At 33.4% G+C, this 19,101-nt stretch overlaps 1 long non-coding RNA gene across 3 annotated transcripts in view; it reads right to left on the bottom strand.

Moving 5' to 3' along the window:
• Nucleotides 1-19,101, bottom strand: part of LOC118189098 (uncharacterized) — an 872,843-nt gene that overhangs the window by 69,974 nt on the left and 783,768 nt on the right. For all 3 annotated transcript variants that reach the window (XR_015043503.1, XR_015043501.1, XR_015043502.1), the window contains 2 exons: nt 6,325-6,404; nt 3,063-3,334 (listed from right to left, as the gene is read on the bottom strand). This is a non-coding gene — a long non-coding RNA (uncharacterized LOC118189098). The remainder of the gene's footprint in view (nt 1-3,062; nt 3,335-6,324; nt 6,405-19,101) is intronic.

Here is a 19,101-nt window from a genome sequence, read left to right as displayed (position 1 = left end):
TTGTTTACTTTTGTATTCGGTTACTGCTACTGAAAATTAACTATGCATGAGGAGTTGCTATTAGATGCTTATTAATACAAGCATTGATTTTAAAAGTGGCAGTACTTATTTGTTCATATCTTTTAGAAACTAGTATCTAGTAGCTGCTTTTCTTTGTTTGCTTTCTAACAGAATGATGTTATTCTCCCAACCTACGAATAGCCAAGTACACTTTTATGTCAGTTTTTTCAAATAATCGATATCTAGATTTTATCATAATTGATCTATAATTATTCTGTGACTATTCAAACCATTTATTTGGCTTAAGAATACATTTATTTTAACATGATAATCAAAATTTTGATTTCTGTGATCTAGGACAGGGGTCTCAGACTCAAATAGCATACTGGATGCGGGTTGAAAGCCAAATGTGAAAACAGCTCATGGGTCGATTTTTTTTGCATTTTTTTAGCAAAATCCAAACGCTTATTAACAAAATAAAAATATTTTAAATAAATTTTAAATTTGTATTGCTAAATATTTATCAAAATATGCATAAACAATAATAATAGCATCCGAAGGGGAAAATTTAAAGATATGTTTATTTTCCATCTGAAATATAGAGTTTGGCACCGGCAAGGTATTTGCTCTTCACTATACTTTGTCACTCAAACATATTATCAGCTGAATATTACGCTTTAAACCTGAAATTTATTTAAAAGAATTAACGTATTTAATTAACCATTAAATAACTTAATATAAACTAAAAATATACAAATTACGAAAACTTTCCATGTTTTCAGAGAAATTTCCCAAAAGGGACAAAATTCTAGAATGAATAAAGATAACATAGTTCCTTTTAATTATTATTAAGTTTTTATGCAGAAATAAAAATATGTATGCTGTTTGTATGTAAATAATTATAAACTTATTACTGCTGCAATTAAGCAATGGATGGCGTTTCGATTCTGATAAAGTTTGTAGCCATGGAGCAAGATTACTAGAAATTATCTTCATCACTGATTGTAATCATCATCTGTCAATCGGGTTCTTTTCGTACTGATTTTCATCTGTGATAAAGAGCTGTTCGAATATAAATATATTCCCAAACAAAGCGATTATTTTTAATGGAAAATTTCGCAAATCTTCAAATACTTGAATAAGTTTTATATCACAATGTAAATTAACTAACTCCATTTGTAGATTAGTGCGGTATTATGTAAACTTGGTAATAAAAATAATGTAAATTCAAATAACTAAAATTCTGAATCATTGCAACAAATACATAACTGAAATGTGTACACGTTCCGCATAATATCGCTTTGGGGGCCGCATGCTGCCCGCAGGCCGCCAATTTGAGATTAATAATGTAGAGATTGCTGCCCAATTTAACATTCGGATTTTGTAGATTTTCTTTTCTACTTGTACTAGGAGAAATTTAAGATATGTTATTCAAAACTACATGTAGCCCATAAAAATGTTCTAGATATTATACCTAAATCTCTAACTTTAAAGATTCTTACTTATCATGTCGAAAAAAATATGTAATGTAAAATATTTTGCAAAAACATATTTATTGTAATTCAAAATATTTGTTCGATTTTAATCAAAAACTCTTAAGCAGAAGTTATTTTGCATTTTATATTAAAATTTAGCATGCGAAGATCGGAAGAGTTAAACTTTGTTTTATTTAAATAAAACTACCCATAATCATAAATACTATCATCATTATTTCTATTTCTGAATTCTCTTTCATAAGCTTTAATATAAGCATTTACTTTTCCTCGCCCTTCTTATAGTACTCTGATTCGAGAACTTAATTTCCATAAATGCAATTCAAGATTAGCATGTATAAAGATTTGTTTGCTCTTCTTTTTTTTTTTTTTTTTTTTCATTTACGGTTACATGATTTGCATATGAAAGTTTTTACAGTAAAGGTTATCTCAAAACAATCATCAAATTTAACATGGGCGATAAATCACTTTATTTTTAGAGAAATGAGGAACAGGTTTTACATACCGAAAGAGCTAAATGAAAAATAATGACTGGCATATGCCTTCCACCACTTGCTCTGCAACACCCAAGTCTTTCGATTAAATTCCATTCGCTTTTCCATATATCTGCCTGGTGAAGTGGCTAATAACATACTAAATTTACTTTTAAAATTCTTTCTTTGTTAGTCTGCTTAGAATTTATGAGATTCTAAGTTCATATTTTTTAGAACTTCCAGTAACACTGTCACGCACAACAGCGATGTTTTCTTCTGACCGGCTGGATCGAGGACATGGTGATTTTATGTCTGTTGTTGAACGTGGGTCCTCAGATTTCTTTGTCTGTCTGCGAACTGTTGTTTCCTTAGGTGCACTTTCGCGTTCAAAGAATGCACGGAGCTTCCTAAGACTCTGCGTATAATACTCGCCATTTTTGTAGTGCGTATTCTCAATCATATCTTGTTGTTCTTTTGGTTAACGCTCTATGTTTTCTCAGCTGCAACGAAGCTGAGAAATGAATTGACAGAGATAAAATGCCAGCGTAGTCAGGTTAAATCAAACTGCACATTCTAGAACAGGAAAAGTTTCCTGCTTCAAGCACACAAAAGTATTACTCAGTCTCTAAAAAAAGTACATTTTGGAGCGTATTAATTCCGAGGATTTTGTTGGGACACTCTACAAGGATTAACTAGAAGATTTGCTAAACATATATAGATATCAAATACCGTTTCAAAATAACACTGAAGAAGTACATATGTTTAAAAGATTATTTTCACTGGATTTATCGACAGAAATTCAACGGAAAGGAAGTTATGTGCATATCTTTTTTCTGGTTACTCGACCAGGAATTGACCAGAGCCGTAAAGTCCTATTGATTTTGAACATGAAAAGCTTTTCGGAATTTTAAATTAGGAACGCTAATTCAAAACTTTAAAATAAAATTTTCAAATTTTATATATAAATTTAGAATAACAACTTGATTACATTAATATTTAGTTAACATAAAACATAGCAATAATAGTTACTACTATAATAGCAATCATTATTGCTATATTAACTATAGTTAAGGAGCTTATAGAAATTTGTTTATACTTATCTAGAAAGGATGGCGCAGCAGCACCACAGATCCGGGATTCGATTCCCGGGCTGGGCAAGGTCGACTCAGCCTTTCATCCCTCCCTTGATTTCCATGACTTGGGTCGATAAAATGAGTACAAAACACTGGGGCGGGGGTCCTGCGATAAGCTGACCACTTGTTCAGGGCATATGCTTACGCACTCCGGGGCCCATGGTCAAGAAAGCAGATTTTCGGGAACTGCAGACCATGGTCCATTACGGTTGTTACGCCACTGAGTTTCGTTTATCTAGAAAGGATCAAGGAAGGATTTAGTTTGAAACAGCTTTCTTTGAAAAGCGGACGTATAGTTTTAAGTGATCGTAACAGAAAGTCCTGCTTAGTTTTGCCATATTGAAAAGTCAGATTAAAATGTTATTTATAAGTCAGTGCTTGCAATATAGAAATTTAAGCCCTATGCGATGTTACGGTAGAGATTTAAGATGCTTAAGTCATAAGCTTGCAATTGTATAGGAATTATAACACATGTGAATGCTAATTCAGAAGTCAAACATGTGAATGCTTAGAGATGGTTATCGCATCAAAGAGAAATCCATAGTAATGATCACAATATATGAGATGTTTGATATCCAGTTAATATGATTACACATGGACTTTATAGAAAACTTAATTATATCTTAAATAAACGTGTTATATCCCAATACTATGTACATAAGGGTCTAAACTTTTATGCAATATCTTACGAATGCCAATTAAAGCCGACTTTTTAATACAGCAAATTTAAATACAGCTTTCTGTTATGATCACTTCAAAAATATATACACTTTTTTCAAAGAACGAAATAGAAAAGAGAAATTTTTACACATTAAAAGTATGTATAAATAAATTTATGTAAATCCTTCGAAATAGTTTGTTATTTTAGAGCAGATACTTCAAGGCCATTTCTTTCGCCCAAAATCATAACTTAAATCATGGCAATGAATAGCATAAATAAATATTCAGTTTTTTTTCCTGAAGGCTTCCGTGCTGTAGACATCATTTGCTGAAATCCCTTCTGTGCGGTGATGACGGCACACATTACGATAGTAAATAAGGGACGAGCAGCTATAACTTTGAAGAGCCTATTTTAAAGTGACATATTATAATAATAACTACTACTGCTGTATTTTATATTACTAAATACTTATATAATCACTTTACTTTTCTAAATACATACTTAAATTTTTGAATTAGCACTTCTAAATAAGAAATTCTAAAACTTTTTTCATCTAAAACATTTTTTGATCAAACAATTTATGTGAATGTTCAAAAAGAGTTCCTCAGGATGTGGAACATTTGATTTTCTCGTGCCCTACATTTAATGGCCCTAGATTATGCTTACAGAACGATTTGAAAATGTTCGGAGTGACTTGGCCAGTGAACTTATCTCTTTTCGTGAAGTCCAGACTGCTGTTCTCTGCTTTTGTTCGCTTTATTTATTCATGTAATTTTTAATGTTTATTTATACATGTAACCTTTAATGTTCTAGTTGACTTAGTTCTGTAAGCCCCGTGTTGTACATATGTGGTGCACGGGGAGTCTGTATGTTCTCAAAGAAAAAAAAAAAAAAAAAAAAAAAAAACAGAGGATATATGTTTAATGCAAATTCGACTTTAATTTTTCTGCCTAAGGAAGAAAATATGATTTAAATTCATAAAACTGTTTGATAAACTGATGCATTTTAAGAAGAATTGTAATTTATGTAAAATTCTCAAAATACTGAAGAAATAAATTAATGTTATAGATTTTTATTGATTAACAATGCTGTCATCTGAAAACCTCAGCCAGACTCTGATTTAAATGCAAGTGGCTTGGATTTAAAAATTCAAAGAATTTGCATCGAAAATATTTTCAAAATGAGCGACGAATATTAAAAAACATGAATTAATAATTAAAATAAATTAATATTATTTTTCAAATTATTCTTATTTTATGCATTTTTAATAAGTATTCATTCTTCGAAGAAGTGCAACTTTATTCCATTTAAGCTGTGAAAGAAAAAAATTAAACTTTTTTGTTGATTTATAAATTTTGCATGGAGTTTCGCTTTGAAAACACATTATTGTTTGGTTTTGGTTTATTGAGATTACGGCAAAGCACACTAGGGCTATCTGCCTAAGGGGAGGGATGCCTTCGTGGAGGACTTTCTAAGGGAAACTGGTTCGTATACACGTTACACATGGGGAAAACCACGAAAACACCCATGCAGCCAGCCCGTTTGCGGGATTCGAACCTCGGACCGAACTACCAGTGTTCAGCGACTTTACCGCTCGGCCGCTGGTGGGCCTGAAAACACATTAAGTAAAGTATAAAAAGCAATATTAAAAAAATTAAATACTGAATCATATAATTCAGTACCTAAAGTCCAATATATTAAATTTCAAATGCTCTGACTTTTAAACGAAATGCTCAAAGTAATATTTAGGCAGTTTTAACGACTTTGCTAATTTGCTGCAATTGAACAACAAATGAGCCTTTTATAAATTCAGTATCTAAGAAATGAGTGTTACTTGTGAACTTTTATAAACCGAGTGTCACTACAGTAACGTAGCTAGAACAAATAGAAGGCAGCGGTCCATCCCGGGCGACACATTTTTAAGGGCGGCATATTTTGCATGAAACATCATTTTGTAGTATTAATCAGGTACATCGTCGAGGCAAGATTCGTAGTGCTGTATACTCTCCTTGGTTTTCCACTTTTAATTTCTTTTGCAACTTTAAGCTTACCATTTTCAATATACCGTATGTCTTCGCATATCTTTCTTTCTAACGTATTTTTCAACCTAGCGTTTTATCGCCAGTTTCTGAAATTTAAAGAAACATTCTTGTGATTTCCCCCTTCTTCAGTGCGTTTAGAGAACGAGCTCCCCCAACTTTTAAAATGAATTTTTCTACTTAGCGATTGCTAACAAAGACAAACTCTTGCACACTACCTGTGCAGGTTACGCTGAAGCTTTTCCTCCTAATTGTTGAAATATATGCCAGCCTAATACGAAAATCTCTCAAGCATAGCAAACGAACACGAACTGCCATTAAGTATATGATTTCGCTGCATACTCACCTTATCTAATTATTTACGGATTGTTTGAGGCCTAAGCATTAACAGAGACGACTACATGAAGGGCGAAATTCAAGTTACAAGGAAGCAGAAATGAAGATAGATATTGTAATATCAATATTGCTATGTACTTTTTTTTGGAATGTAGATTTCTTTTAAATAAATAATTTTGTCATAGTTACCTGCAGTCAATAGTAGGCCTACAGTTATCGAGGTTCAAGCAGAAATCTCCCTGGCCTCCTCCTAGTATTGGAATGGTTACCTTACAAAATGTAAGCGAAAATATGTAATTAAAATTTATTTAATTAAAATCAAATTGTTAAAATTAATTAGAAAAATAATCTGAAGACTGAAAAACAATGCAAATTTAACAGACAAACATATATTTAAAAAGCGTATCAATGCGCTATTTTTGGATGATTTAAAAATTGTTTTTACGTTCCTGGCAATAAGAGTGAAAACTCTTTTTGCGAGCTTATGAAAATTTTGTTATAACTTCGGCAAAATTAATGCTTTTATCTAGTGCAATTTTAATGGACAGTTCGCCAAATCGTTAGCTCTCGCTTTGGTCCTATTATTGGTCGAAGATAGCTCAACTGCAAATTTCAAAAACTTCTTTGGGGAAAAAAAAAGAAAAAAAAAAAAAAAAAAAAAGAAACTGAAACACGTATTTTCGAAATAGACTTTGTAGAGTCATTAGGTATTTTTTGAAAGCAGAACTAAATGAAAAATGAACACTGCCCTCGCCGGCACTCGAACCACGGAGCTCTCGAATTCGCATCGAGCGGGCTGACCACTACACAACGAAGCCATGCTAAGAAGGCGGGAGAAATACTTTATATACTTCCTCTTTAGGGCGACTGGGGTTTTAAGGGACCCAGTCGCTAAACCCTGGTGGTGAAGTATCATCGTTCACCACTTTTTAGTTCGGGCGGGACTGCAGATTCATGTAGAATTGTTTTTTAATCAGGAAATTGAAGAAATTGTCAATGCCCTCGCCGGTACTCGAACAGCGGACCTCTTGAGTTCGCGTCGAGCGTGCTGACCACTACACCACGAAGGCATGCAAAGAAGGCGGGGGAAATACCTTATAACATTAGCGTTAAATTTAAGTTAGCGACTGATTCTTGGAAGTCCCTTTCCACAATAAATTTAACGTTTGCAATGCAGTCTAATTTTAAGCTTCGTTCATTTTATATTCCTAAATATAGGCACATATACTTAAAAACTTAAAATTCTTAGGAGCCCCCTGATCAGAAGCCCGGAGAAATATGCTCCGCCTTCTCTGTCGGTACCCCCTGCCTGTAATTTATCCAAAATTAATTTTATCAGTTATATACTTACGGTAACCACGTCCTTTGGCATTGAAATGATTAGCATAATTTTCTCCTTTAGATTTGCGGAGTAAAGCCTAAGTAAAAACAAATATGGTGGGGACACCGCATGACTATCTTGTTTTCTTGTGTGACATATTCATTAAATGCATTTGTTTGCTGCATTACATTGAAATTTATTTTCGCGGGAATTATTCGAAGTTAATTAACAAATCTCTCAAGACAAGTTGAAAATGATATAAAATATATCATATTAATTATTCCGATCATCATATATTAATTCATATTAATTATTTCTCGAAATACTATCCCGCTCAATTTTTGTCGTATGGGAGACAAACTTCTAATTTTAATTTTTCCTAACAAGATAAAACTTCTGCATAGATTTAGATTTCGTTAGTTGGGGAAAATTCAGTTTATTTTTTAAATTTGGCAATGAATATTTTCTTCATTTAAACTGGAAGTATATGATTATGACCAAAGATTGTGAAAATAAATGCCGAGTTAAAAACTTTTAAACCTAAACTTTTAAACATATATGTATATATGTTTGGTTCTGTCGATTGCAATAAAAAAGAGAGGTGCACAATTAGGTGTTATAACAGTCCCATATGCAAAATTTCAATGTTCTACGGCTTATTGATTTTGATACTGGTAATCGTTTTTATATCAAGATACACATATACATAGAAACGTGTGTATACACAGACGGCACGAAACAATCCCTTTCGAATACATTTTAGATCCATTTTACAATCCGTTTTTGGAAAAAAAAAAAAAAAAAAAAAAAAGGTCCTTTATTCCGCTCGCACGTACAGAGGTCACGCGTTCAAATGTATTCAGGAAAAATTAAAATGGATATTTCTGTTGAATTAAGGTAGCGGAAATTTTTCGTGATTAGAATACTTTCTGTACTTGATACAAGGAAGTAAAACGTGGAATTATACGCGAGGAATTAGGCTATATATGTATATAATGTTTAACGATTATCTTTCTTTGGTAGGTTTGATGATCACTTAGACCTGTCATATCATACCTACCAGTAGCGTGCAGAGAAGATACGGATGAAGACGGGATCAGCCGTCTTGCTATGACGGATGACAGATGCAGTGGAATTAGCTCATAGTCATCCTGTTGCATAACACACCTGGAATATCGATCATATCACGTACACTTTACGCTCACAGCACGGAAGCCTTAAAAATCGACCTCCTTCCGTCTCACACCACTCTCCCTCATTACCCAGAAGAAACCTCTCTCGGGAGGGTGAGGGAGTCTTTCGTGATGCAAACGGGTATGGGAAAAGGCGGGGTAGAGGAGAATGATACCATGCTCTTTGAAGATACTCAACAGAGATACCGGGCGAGCACACAGAGAGAGAGAGTATTATTATAACACTTTAGCACTTCCTCTGCCATCGTTTTGAAAGAGAACAGCGGGTGGGGGTTCACGCATTTGGCTATTTATCGCTTTTCGCGAGGCATTTGTTGAAGGTAATGGCGTAATGGAGGTGAAGGGGGTCGACTAATAAGGCAAAGTAGGCGTGCGTTTCTCATTCGCTAAATGAAAGCGAGAGGATTGGCGTAAAAGGGGGGTTTTCTCGTTCGCGATGCCGAAGTCTCAATTACGAATCTTTCCTTTTCTTTTTTTCTTACTTTTTTCTTCCATTTGGAAATGGAAAATGCGATTACCTTATTGGCATGAAACGGTACTGGGATTAGTTTTCGAGAAGTGAGCGAGCGGCATTTTGTTATATTGCACTTCGCAAGCCACGACAAGTTTTGCGCGGAAACGACAAAATAATTAAATGCATCTGAAGTGAGCAGATATCATTTAAAAAAACCAGCAAGTAGGATACTTTTTAAGATGCCGGTGTCTGTCCTTCCTTACATTCATCACCCTCTCCTTCCGTCATACCACCTGCATAGGCGCTGCTTGCTTCGCAACATTTATCAAATCCATTTGCCAATATAAATTTTACACATCTTTAAGAAGTATCTTTCTTTCAGCATAACTGGCTTTGTACCTACCACCGGCAGTCAATCTTCATTCTGTTTTTATTCTTTTTTACATGTCTTATCTTTCACCAGACATCGGTTTGTTCATTATTTACCAATATTTAGTCTTTGGGTAATGCATAATCTATATGGTACTTTGTTTGACATTAAGTTAAATACTGTGGATCAGTTCAAATTTACAACGTCTTTGATTGATTTCTTTGTCACAAAAGAATATTGAATAAATTTTAGATGGTGGAAACATTAAACAAATCATCCTTAAGGAATGAATATGTACTATAAACCATATTTATTCGAATTCAAGATGATTCAAAGAAGAAAAGGCTCTTAATAAAATATCTACTTGTCAGCTTCAGACATATTAATACTTTTCTGACGTGGCTTTATGTTTTGCAATACCGTTACAATCGTTTACTGGCTTAATATTATTTTTAACTCGTTCCTGCCAAATGTTTAGGCAATGAAAATTATGCTTCATAAAACGTTTGAAATCTGAGCTTGAAAAAATGTATTCATAAACTTATAACCTTTTTCATGGAAACAATATTTAGTTGTTTGCACTTGTTCATTCTAACTCTTGTTTAAAAATATTACTTATTTCTTCAAAATGTTTTGAATGCTTTTAAATAATTATTTATGCAAGATTCAGGGCAAATATGCTTTGAGGCATTTTAATAGATTATTAACCGTGCAAAGAATTTTAATAGTGTTTTTAAATTTTATTTTAAGTGTTTTTAAATTTTGTTAAAAAGATGCTCTGGCCCATGAGCGTCTTATGCCCAATAAATGGCTAGACTTGAATTTATTTATTAAACTCTGAATTTCAGCACACTGGAAGTGAGGATACTGAAAGGATATTAAAGAGTGAAACTCATTTCGAGGGCAAAACATTCATTAAATTCTATTGGCAGATATCCTGCTAGACTGTAGCAAAACCTCTCTAATAGCTTCATTGTCATTACCAGCAGCATTAAAAAACTATTTGAAATAAACAATGCCATTGAACTGATAGAAGCTAAATGCGCAAATTGAAGATTTCTCAGTCAAGATATTACGAAGTTTGTTCTTGTGTAGCATTATGAACAAATAGTCTGCTCAAAAGCAGCAACTCCCATTGTGTTCATTTCGTCCACTTCTGAAAATAAAGGCCATCAGCTTTGGAAAGAACATTACCTTGCTGATATAATGACCTCACTCTCAGCAGGGAGTTGGAAATCAATCGGATTTAATCTCTACTTCTGCTACTGGGTTAACAACTGTAGTGAAGACCCTTGATTTATTCCTTGTTAGACAGGAGAAACCGGCTTGAGAAAATCAGTTGTTATGGCTCGTAGTAAGTTTGCTTTCGTGCTCGGTGCTTGGTATTCGCATTTCCTTCTTAGGCGAGAGAATAGACACTGATAAGACACTGAGAGTTAGGGTCTTACGGCTGAATTAAACTGAGACAAAGACTTTCGATTAACATCTATGACTGTTAAACATCTCATCATATTCTGATTTAATTTGATTGTAAGATTTGCCGGGTGTATATAATTTGTAAATAAATCGTTTTATTTTTGCGAATTTCTTTCAATGTTAATAGATAACTGATTACATACTGTGGCCGAGCTACGCATTTTCGTAATTAGTAAACTATTTGGCATTACATATTTAATACGGATTTATCTTCATCATTTACAATAATCTTCATTAATTGCTTGGTTTCCTTTAAAGAAATGGGAGACTTTATTAAAAGGACTAAGTCAAGAGACGAAGATGAAGCCTGAAGGAGGCAAAAATGGACCATAAAGACGCGACAATTAGACCACGTTGATAAGTTAAAGACGGGATATTGTTTTCTTGTGTCAAAAGTATAGTTACTTTCCCTGAGCGTCAATAGAACGGGAAGACAATGCAATCGTCTTACATGCTGTCCTGGATTCTGTAACAATGATTTAACATGTGATCCTGCAAAGAATGAAGGCATCGATCATTGAAAGGCAAGAGGACCAGAAGCTACGCTTGCGCCTCTCATAACTTTTCTTATCCCATCAATGTACATGGTTACGTGAAATTGCAGTAGTTTATTAAGGATACCAGTCCACCCATCGGACCACACGTGGCCCTATGGCTATGACTGGAATAGTGTCGGACTCGATCTATCTAGAATAATACTGACTGGAGTTTGGTTTTTGAATATGTGAAGCTTACGAGGGCTATCTGCCGAAAGGGAGGACCACGAGTCCTCATGGAGGTCTCTCAAAGAGAAACTCACTCTCATTCTTGCTACACATAGGGTAAACCACGCAAATCACTCTTGCAGCCAACCCGATCGCCTGGGTTGGAACCTAAGAAGAACCAGTAGTCTTTTAACGTTCGGCTACTGATAAAGCCGGCAATAAGTGGCGAAGACCTGTCTTTAGTGACGAAATCCCATTTTGAAATCAACGCAGATATATCTGGAGATGTCATTTTTATGCATCCTTTACTGCTGCAAGCCAAACAGATAGACAGCAAGGAACTTTGTTATGAAGTATTATTTCTTGTGATAGCTGGACAGCCTTAGTAGGTATTCTTGAACCCTTAGACAGTTAGAGCCTAGAAGTTTGTAGACAAATTTTACATGTAGTTGTATTGTTCTGCACCACATATATACGTTTTAACAAGAAAAACGTCGTGCTTGCCAAGCACTTCCTTATTCAGTCAGTTTACCAGAACTCTATTCCCCAATCCAAAGCTTTTGGGAACGGCCTTCAATCAGCAAATATGTAAGCTAATTAATCTCATGACTGGAGATAATTTAATCACAAATCCCACAGTACTCTCACACTAGTCAGTGACAGGCCTCTTAGCAGCTTGTATCGGGGCCAAAGGTCAGAAATTCCTTACTTATTTCCTTATTTTGTGTACATCTTTTTCTCGATTAAACTGATCAGATTTTCTGAAATTGTAATAATTATTTTTCGGCATCTGCCATTTAGTAATGTGTAACATGTACCAAATTTTGTATGAACTAAATTAGTTTTTTATTTATCAGTTTTTATATATTTATAGAGTATTGCATTATATGTTATTTTCTCCCTCATCTTAGCATGCCTTCGTGATGTAACGGTTAGCACACTTGTCGCGTATTTGAGAGTTGCAGATCCAAGTCACGGCGAAGGCATTGCTCAATTTTCACGTCTTCAGCATCAAGAAAACCTTATAACTCTACAGTGGCGCCCGTAATAAAAAGGTAGTCGACAATAATTCGGCACCACGAGGATTTGGGGACTGGGAGCCCTAATCCCATGTCGTCCTTTAAAAGAGAGAGTATAAAAGTTATTTTCTCCTCCCTTTTTGCATGCCTTCGTGGTATAATTAGAAGCATACTCGACGCGTATTCGAGAGGTCCCGGGCAAAGCATTGTACATTTTTCACGTCTCCTGCTTTAAAAAAATAAATAAATAAATAAATAAATAAATAAAAAAAAACTAATGACTCTACAATATATAACAGTAAAGAATGGGAAGAAAGGCCTGGGGACGTGAGACAACAAGACGTTACGAATTATTTATAAGATGTATCTGAACTTAATGTTTGATCAACATTTGATAATAAATGTTTAGCTCTAAATGAAATCATTAAAAATATTTATTTAAGGGAAGAACTCCTTAGAATTATGATTTTAAGGGAAACATATACAATAAACTTAATATATGGTTTTAGAAATAAAAACGTATATTAGTTATAATAGGGCAAATGCTTATAAAATGATCATCTGGGTATTTGATATCATAAACGCATGAGTTATCCTTGTTATAGTATAAATATTGTTATAAAAATAGACATGTTGCTTTTAAATCACTAAGTTTATTGAGTAATACAGCAATGCTTTTCAGTTTGATAGCTAAATAAACGATCTTATGTAATGTCAAAAGGCAACAGATCTGAGAACTGATGATTTGCTCTGCTGAGCAGGTAATAAATGAAAGATCATGTCTCATGAAATGGCAGCATGCTCTGTGGATTATAAAAGCTCCTAATAATATAATGGGACTTTGAAAAAAAAATATTAGATCAAAAATTGCACGAGTTTGTTAATATTTGCTTTAGCACAGGAAATGCAATAAATCAGATTAATCGCTGAAAGTACATCAATTAATTCTCGGGTACAGAAAATAATGCATGCCACAGCGTGACATTAATAATTTAAGATTTACTAACAGCTTTCTTATTTTAATTTCTGTTCGGTGCTTCTTGTTTACTCTTCATATTCCATAAAATCATAGAGTTATGCACATTTATAGCAAGCACCCTAGTTTAAAACCAGAATGCAATCATATCTGTAAAGTTTACTGAAACGAGTTCCGCATTTTTGCGATCTTGTTCGTTCACAGAGTAGTGACTAAAGTGAATGAAGGGTTTACTGAGCTCCAGAAAGTGTAAGAAGTTAGCTAGTATTAAGAAGTTTCGATACAAGGGTGATGCAAATAAACACAGTATTTGTTATTGCGATCACGTGTTAATTTTAGCATGGATAAAAGCGGGTGTTGCAAGTCTGATGAGAAGTTACAATAATTAATTCATTTTAATTTTCGTTCTATTACTCGCAAATTATGATTAATAAAGTTTAATTAGACTTAACGTCTGATTTTTATTCTATGAGCAAACCGTGTAACAGCACCAGAGACGATATCTTGCCAGTCAATCTACGTAACTTCTGTGGACAGCCATTAGGTTCAAAGACAAGCAATGTAAGTTAGTTTAACATCATCTAACTTCAATCATTCTAAATTGCTATACAACGTTTGAAAATGAAAACAACAAATGACCTTGTGATAGTTACATCAAGATATCTATAGATATCTATTACCTATAGAAAATACATTATCAATAGAAAGATTTACAGGTTTTGAAAATGCCAGAGTTATTTTTTAAACTTTTAAAATTTATTTTGAAATTCCATACGAGGAAGATGGCTTACACTACAACATGGACATATTGATCTTCACTGCAATAAAAACATTAATGGGAAGAATTATTTAACTAATTCGTATGAAGAAAATGTCTATGAATTACTAGACAGAACTTCATCCACAATAAATTCATATCTTATGTACATATTTATTTAGAAGAACATACAACTGCAAATTTATATAAATGAACTTAAATTAATTTATCCACAAAAATTTTCTGTCAAATGAGAATCATAACGAAACTTAAGGATTAAACAAACGAAGTAGAATTCTGTTATATCACATTATTTCTATTCAAGGATCATATAAAGACTATTTTAAGACCATTATTCTCATATAAATAGTGTGAAATTCAATTCATCTTAGAAAGATGAAATCAAAAAAATAAAGATTTATCCGTACTAGTAATTTTTCCGAATTAAGTAACTTTCTAAATTATTATTTTAAAGCCTTCCAAATTTTTATTTAATTTTACTGTAGCTATTATCAAGACTAAAATGATTTTCTAATAACGCATATTAAAAAAGTTCCTAAAATAATTTTTAAATATTTTTTTTTCAACACTTTGAAGTTTTATTGCGCTTGTTTTGTTTGCTTCATATCAACATCTTATCTTTCTATTTATTAATTCACAAATCAGCGGAAGACGTCTTAAAATCGAAAGCCCATCAGCATCAAAGAAATACGGTAGCAATCAAACGAGCCAATCATTCTCACTGATGCATTCTTAAAATAAATAATTAGCCTTTATTGTGTTTGGTGAACGTTAAAATGTTTAGATACATATTTGTTTTGCATATTTAAGTACGTATTATGCTGCAACGAATGTATTTATCGTGTTACTGTATTACAAATCAGGATCACATGTGACGGTTTGTAGTGAATTGTTCATAAACTCAGAGAATAGTTTAAAATTCGAAACAAATAAACTACGCAACCGGTATCAACTTTTATTACACTGATACAAAAATAAAACTCTCACACACTTCACAAAAGTTCAAAATGATCCTCTTTAACTAATACGCAAATATTTATGCTATCCTGAAAGGATTTAAATGAAAATATTGTGAAGCCTGACTTCCCGATATCACTGATGAATGAAAACTGTGATTATCTTTTTCAGCAAAAACAATTCCTTTTTATTACTTCACAACATTACGGTGAACGTTTCGTGAGGGTATCTCAGTTGAAACTCTTCATAAATATAAAGACTATTTGCATTAATGTCTTAAATTAAGCACAAAGTTGGACAGGACGAAGAGAAGATGCAATAATGCTGTGGTCGCCTCAGCATTAATGCATCTGTCTTCGGTTTTAATTACGTATGTCTTTCTTATGGCACTTGGCAAATAAGGCACCTCGCATCATAAAAAAAATTGGTTCATAACTAAATTACCTGGACACAATCTGTCTTCATTGAGGAATGGCAACTCGAGTTCCGAGTGTTCAGTTCTGCAATAAATGACTCTCAGTGACCTTTGACATGGAAGTAACACACAAGACTTTCTAGAAACATCATTTTCATATTAGGTTCCATTGTTTAACATCAATTGGTAAAATCATTCGGCCAAGTGGCTTACAGGATTGTTATGTAACATTGTTTCTTAAATTTTAATTTATCAGTTTTACTACTTCTTTATTCAGTTTTGTCAGTATTTCAATTTTATTAATTTTGATTTTTAACTGTTCAGTTAAAGTAATTGTTGATAGTTAATATCGAATGTGAAGAATATCGAAGTCCGCAGGTCACGTGGGTAGCCACCCTCCCAAGTGCTGGTTCTGATGGATGCTGCTTCATTTTGGACAGTCATTTGGAGAATTAAAATTGCAATTAAGCAAAAGTTTCGATTGCTATCCAGAAAAGTTCTAATTGCTATTTAGAATAAAAGCAGCAAATGGACGGAGATGTCTGTCCTCATCTAGTATTTTGTAGTTAATGAAGTTGATATATTCAGATGTTCACAGTCTTTCGCTTTCCTTAAGAATTTGTCATTCGTTTTGCATAAAAAAGTATCCAATGGCTCGATTTTTAAGTCCTTGTGGAAAACTTCGTTTCGCACAAAGTAATGAGCATTAGCTATAAATATGAAGAAACGATTTTGCACAACTTAAAGTTTATGTAAATCAGTCCTTGACACTGTGGCCAAGGCTGGAGATGCATACGTCATAATAGGTCGCCGAATTGATAGGTAAATTAATCTGTTTTTTGCCAAGTAAAGTTTAGAAAATCGTCCTAACATTGGGTATAAACACTTTATTACGTAGATAGCTTTGTTTCTCACATTAGTGATATGATTTGTCCAAGTCATTTTGCTGTTCAAGGTAACTACTAAGTATTTAGCAGTATTCACTACTGGGATTAAAGAGCAATAGTTGTCTCCTGAGGTTGTTACTCTTTTTCTTCCTTCTGATGGTAAGAAGCTGCGATTTGGAAGTATTGATCTGCACTTTCCATTTTTTTCACCAATCTTCTATACTAGGGATGTGATTTTGAACTTTTTTATAGCGTGGTTGACATTTGCAGACTTCACTGCCAAGGCAGAATCGTCTGCGCAAAGCTGCGTTCACACTAGTCCGTCGGCAACACGGAAAATAACGCTTTCCGCGTACGTCAGTTCACACCAGCGCGGCAACTTTTGCTTTAAAAGTTGTCATATGCTCGCACTAGATGGCGCTTCATTAGAAACTTCGAGTTCAAACAGTCATTTTGAACGTGAAATTTTTGTGTGGTATTTTGACTTTTTACAATTATAATTTTTAATTAAAATGGATTTAATTTCTACTCGATCAAAACTTATTTTACTTCTTACATTGTGTAAGAGAAGCAGAATGCAGTGGTTTATATTAATATGTGAGAGATGATTGCAGCAAGGAGATGCAAATAATTTAATTGAAGAAATACGCTTAAACGAAACAAAATTTCTTTTAATTATTTCCACATGACACCTCATCAATTCGATGAATTTCTAGCCCTGAATGAAATATTTATTCAAAAACAGAACTCCAATTTTTGTCAGAATATCTCAGAAAGGAATCGTTTGGAAGATAGAAATAGGATATTTCAGAAAAGGATCGTTGTATATATCAAACGCTGTATATATCTAAATTAATTATTCATGAATTTTATGAATTATAATTAAAAAAATCCTAATTGCATTATTCTATTTTGGAGAGTAAATGTTTCATGTGGTAGAATACCATAAATGTTTTTGCATGATGTATGAACTTACTTTAAATGCTTTCTAAAATAAACTTCCCTTAATTGGTTTAAATAATGCAATAAAAAAGTATATTTTGTTTAAATATATGTAGGATTTACAGCATTACTAAATTAAATATCACTCTTAAAAAAAGCAGTTAATTAATAAACAACAGCAATTTAAAAAGAAATATTTTAGTTTCTGCCTTATGTTCATATTTTTTACCTTAAATGTAACAGTAATTACTTCAATTAGTCATTCATATATTAATTAACAGCCAATATCTAAATGTTTATTTTATAAGGTCACTTTTATCTAAAACGCTTTGAAGTAATAATATTTTATATAATACTTCTTTTTCTGCTTTAAAAATTGAATTCCACAATTTGCAAAGCAAATTTGCTAATGCTCATGGCAAAAGGTTTTTAAATTAATGAAAAATTATCATCAAGATTAGACCTTTCGAAAAGTGGTCATGCTATGAGGTATTTCTCCCGCTTTCCTAACATGCCTTCGTGGTGTAGTGGTTCTGCACACTGGGCCGGTATTCCAGAAGCCCGCGGTTCGATTCCCGGCGAAGGCGGTTGCTTTTTTTCATCTTTCCTGCTTCCAAAAATGTATACCTCATGTCTCTACAATACATGTTAAAAAAAACAAACATGAAGCTATTAAAATGCGTAGAAGTATTCTATAAAATGAGCTACATACTAGCGAGCTTCTTTTCTGTATAAATAACAATTCTCTTAATTTTTTAAACAAATGGCTTATTCGTCATCACTCGTTTAAAATTCAGAACCAAATTTTTTAATTAGATGAAACAGCAACTTTATACTAATATCAGTACTACTTTTGCTAGTCTCTTGTCAGCCAAAATAGAATCAGCTAGTCTCTTGTCAGCCGAAATGAATTATGCCAAAGGCTCATTGTCAAAAGAAATATAATGCACACAATGCCGAGAGAAAATTAGCTTTATATGGATGATGAATGAAATGAAATGAAAAATAAATTCAAGTGAACAACAGTGAAGTACAGTGTTATTTTCTGATGAGTCAAGTGTGCAGCAATTTTCTGAATGTGCTAAATGTATTCACCGCCCATTTGGAAAAATATATGATGACCGATATACGATTCGAAGTGAAACACCCTCGAAGCCAGATGATACGGGTGTGCAACGTCTGCATCTGGTACTGCTGCTGTATATTTCCTACCACCTAAAACCACGATGAACGTCATTCGGTACCTTAATTTGTTATGTGACAAGTTGAAGCTTCACTTGGATGTCCACAGATGTTCAAATTTAACGCATGATGGGGCTCCGTGTCACAGGGCAAGGACTGTTAAGGGCTACTCAAATCCAGGTGCTTGACTGGCCAGGTAACAACCCAAATTTGAATCCGATAGTGAATCTGTGGTGTGTTGTGAAATATAAAGTCGCAGAGAAGCTACCATTCAGTGCTACAGAACTTGTTG

This window comes from Stegodyphus dumicola, chromosome 10 (assembly GCF_044657685.1).
Source record: "Stegodyphus dumicola isolate Sdum_Otavi_A_Nest chromosome 10, ASM4465768v1".
Lineage (NCBI taxonomy): Eukaryota > Metazoa > Arthropoda > Arachnida > Araneae > Eresidae > Stegodyphus > Stegodyphus dumicola.
The sequence above is the reverse complement of the archived record's forward strand: the minus strand, read 5'-3'. Positions and strand labels throughout refer to the sequence as shown.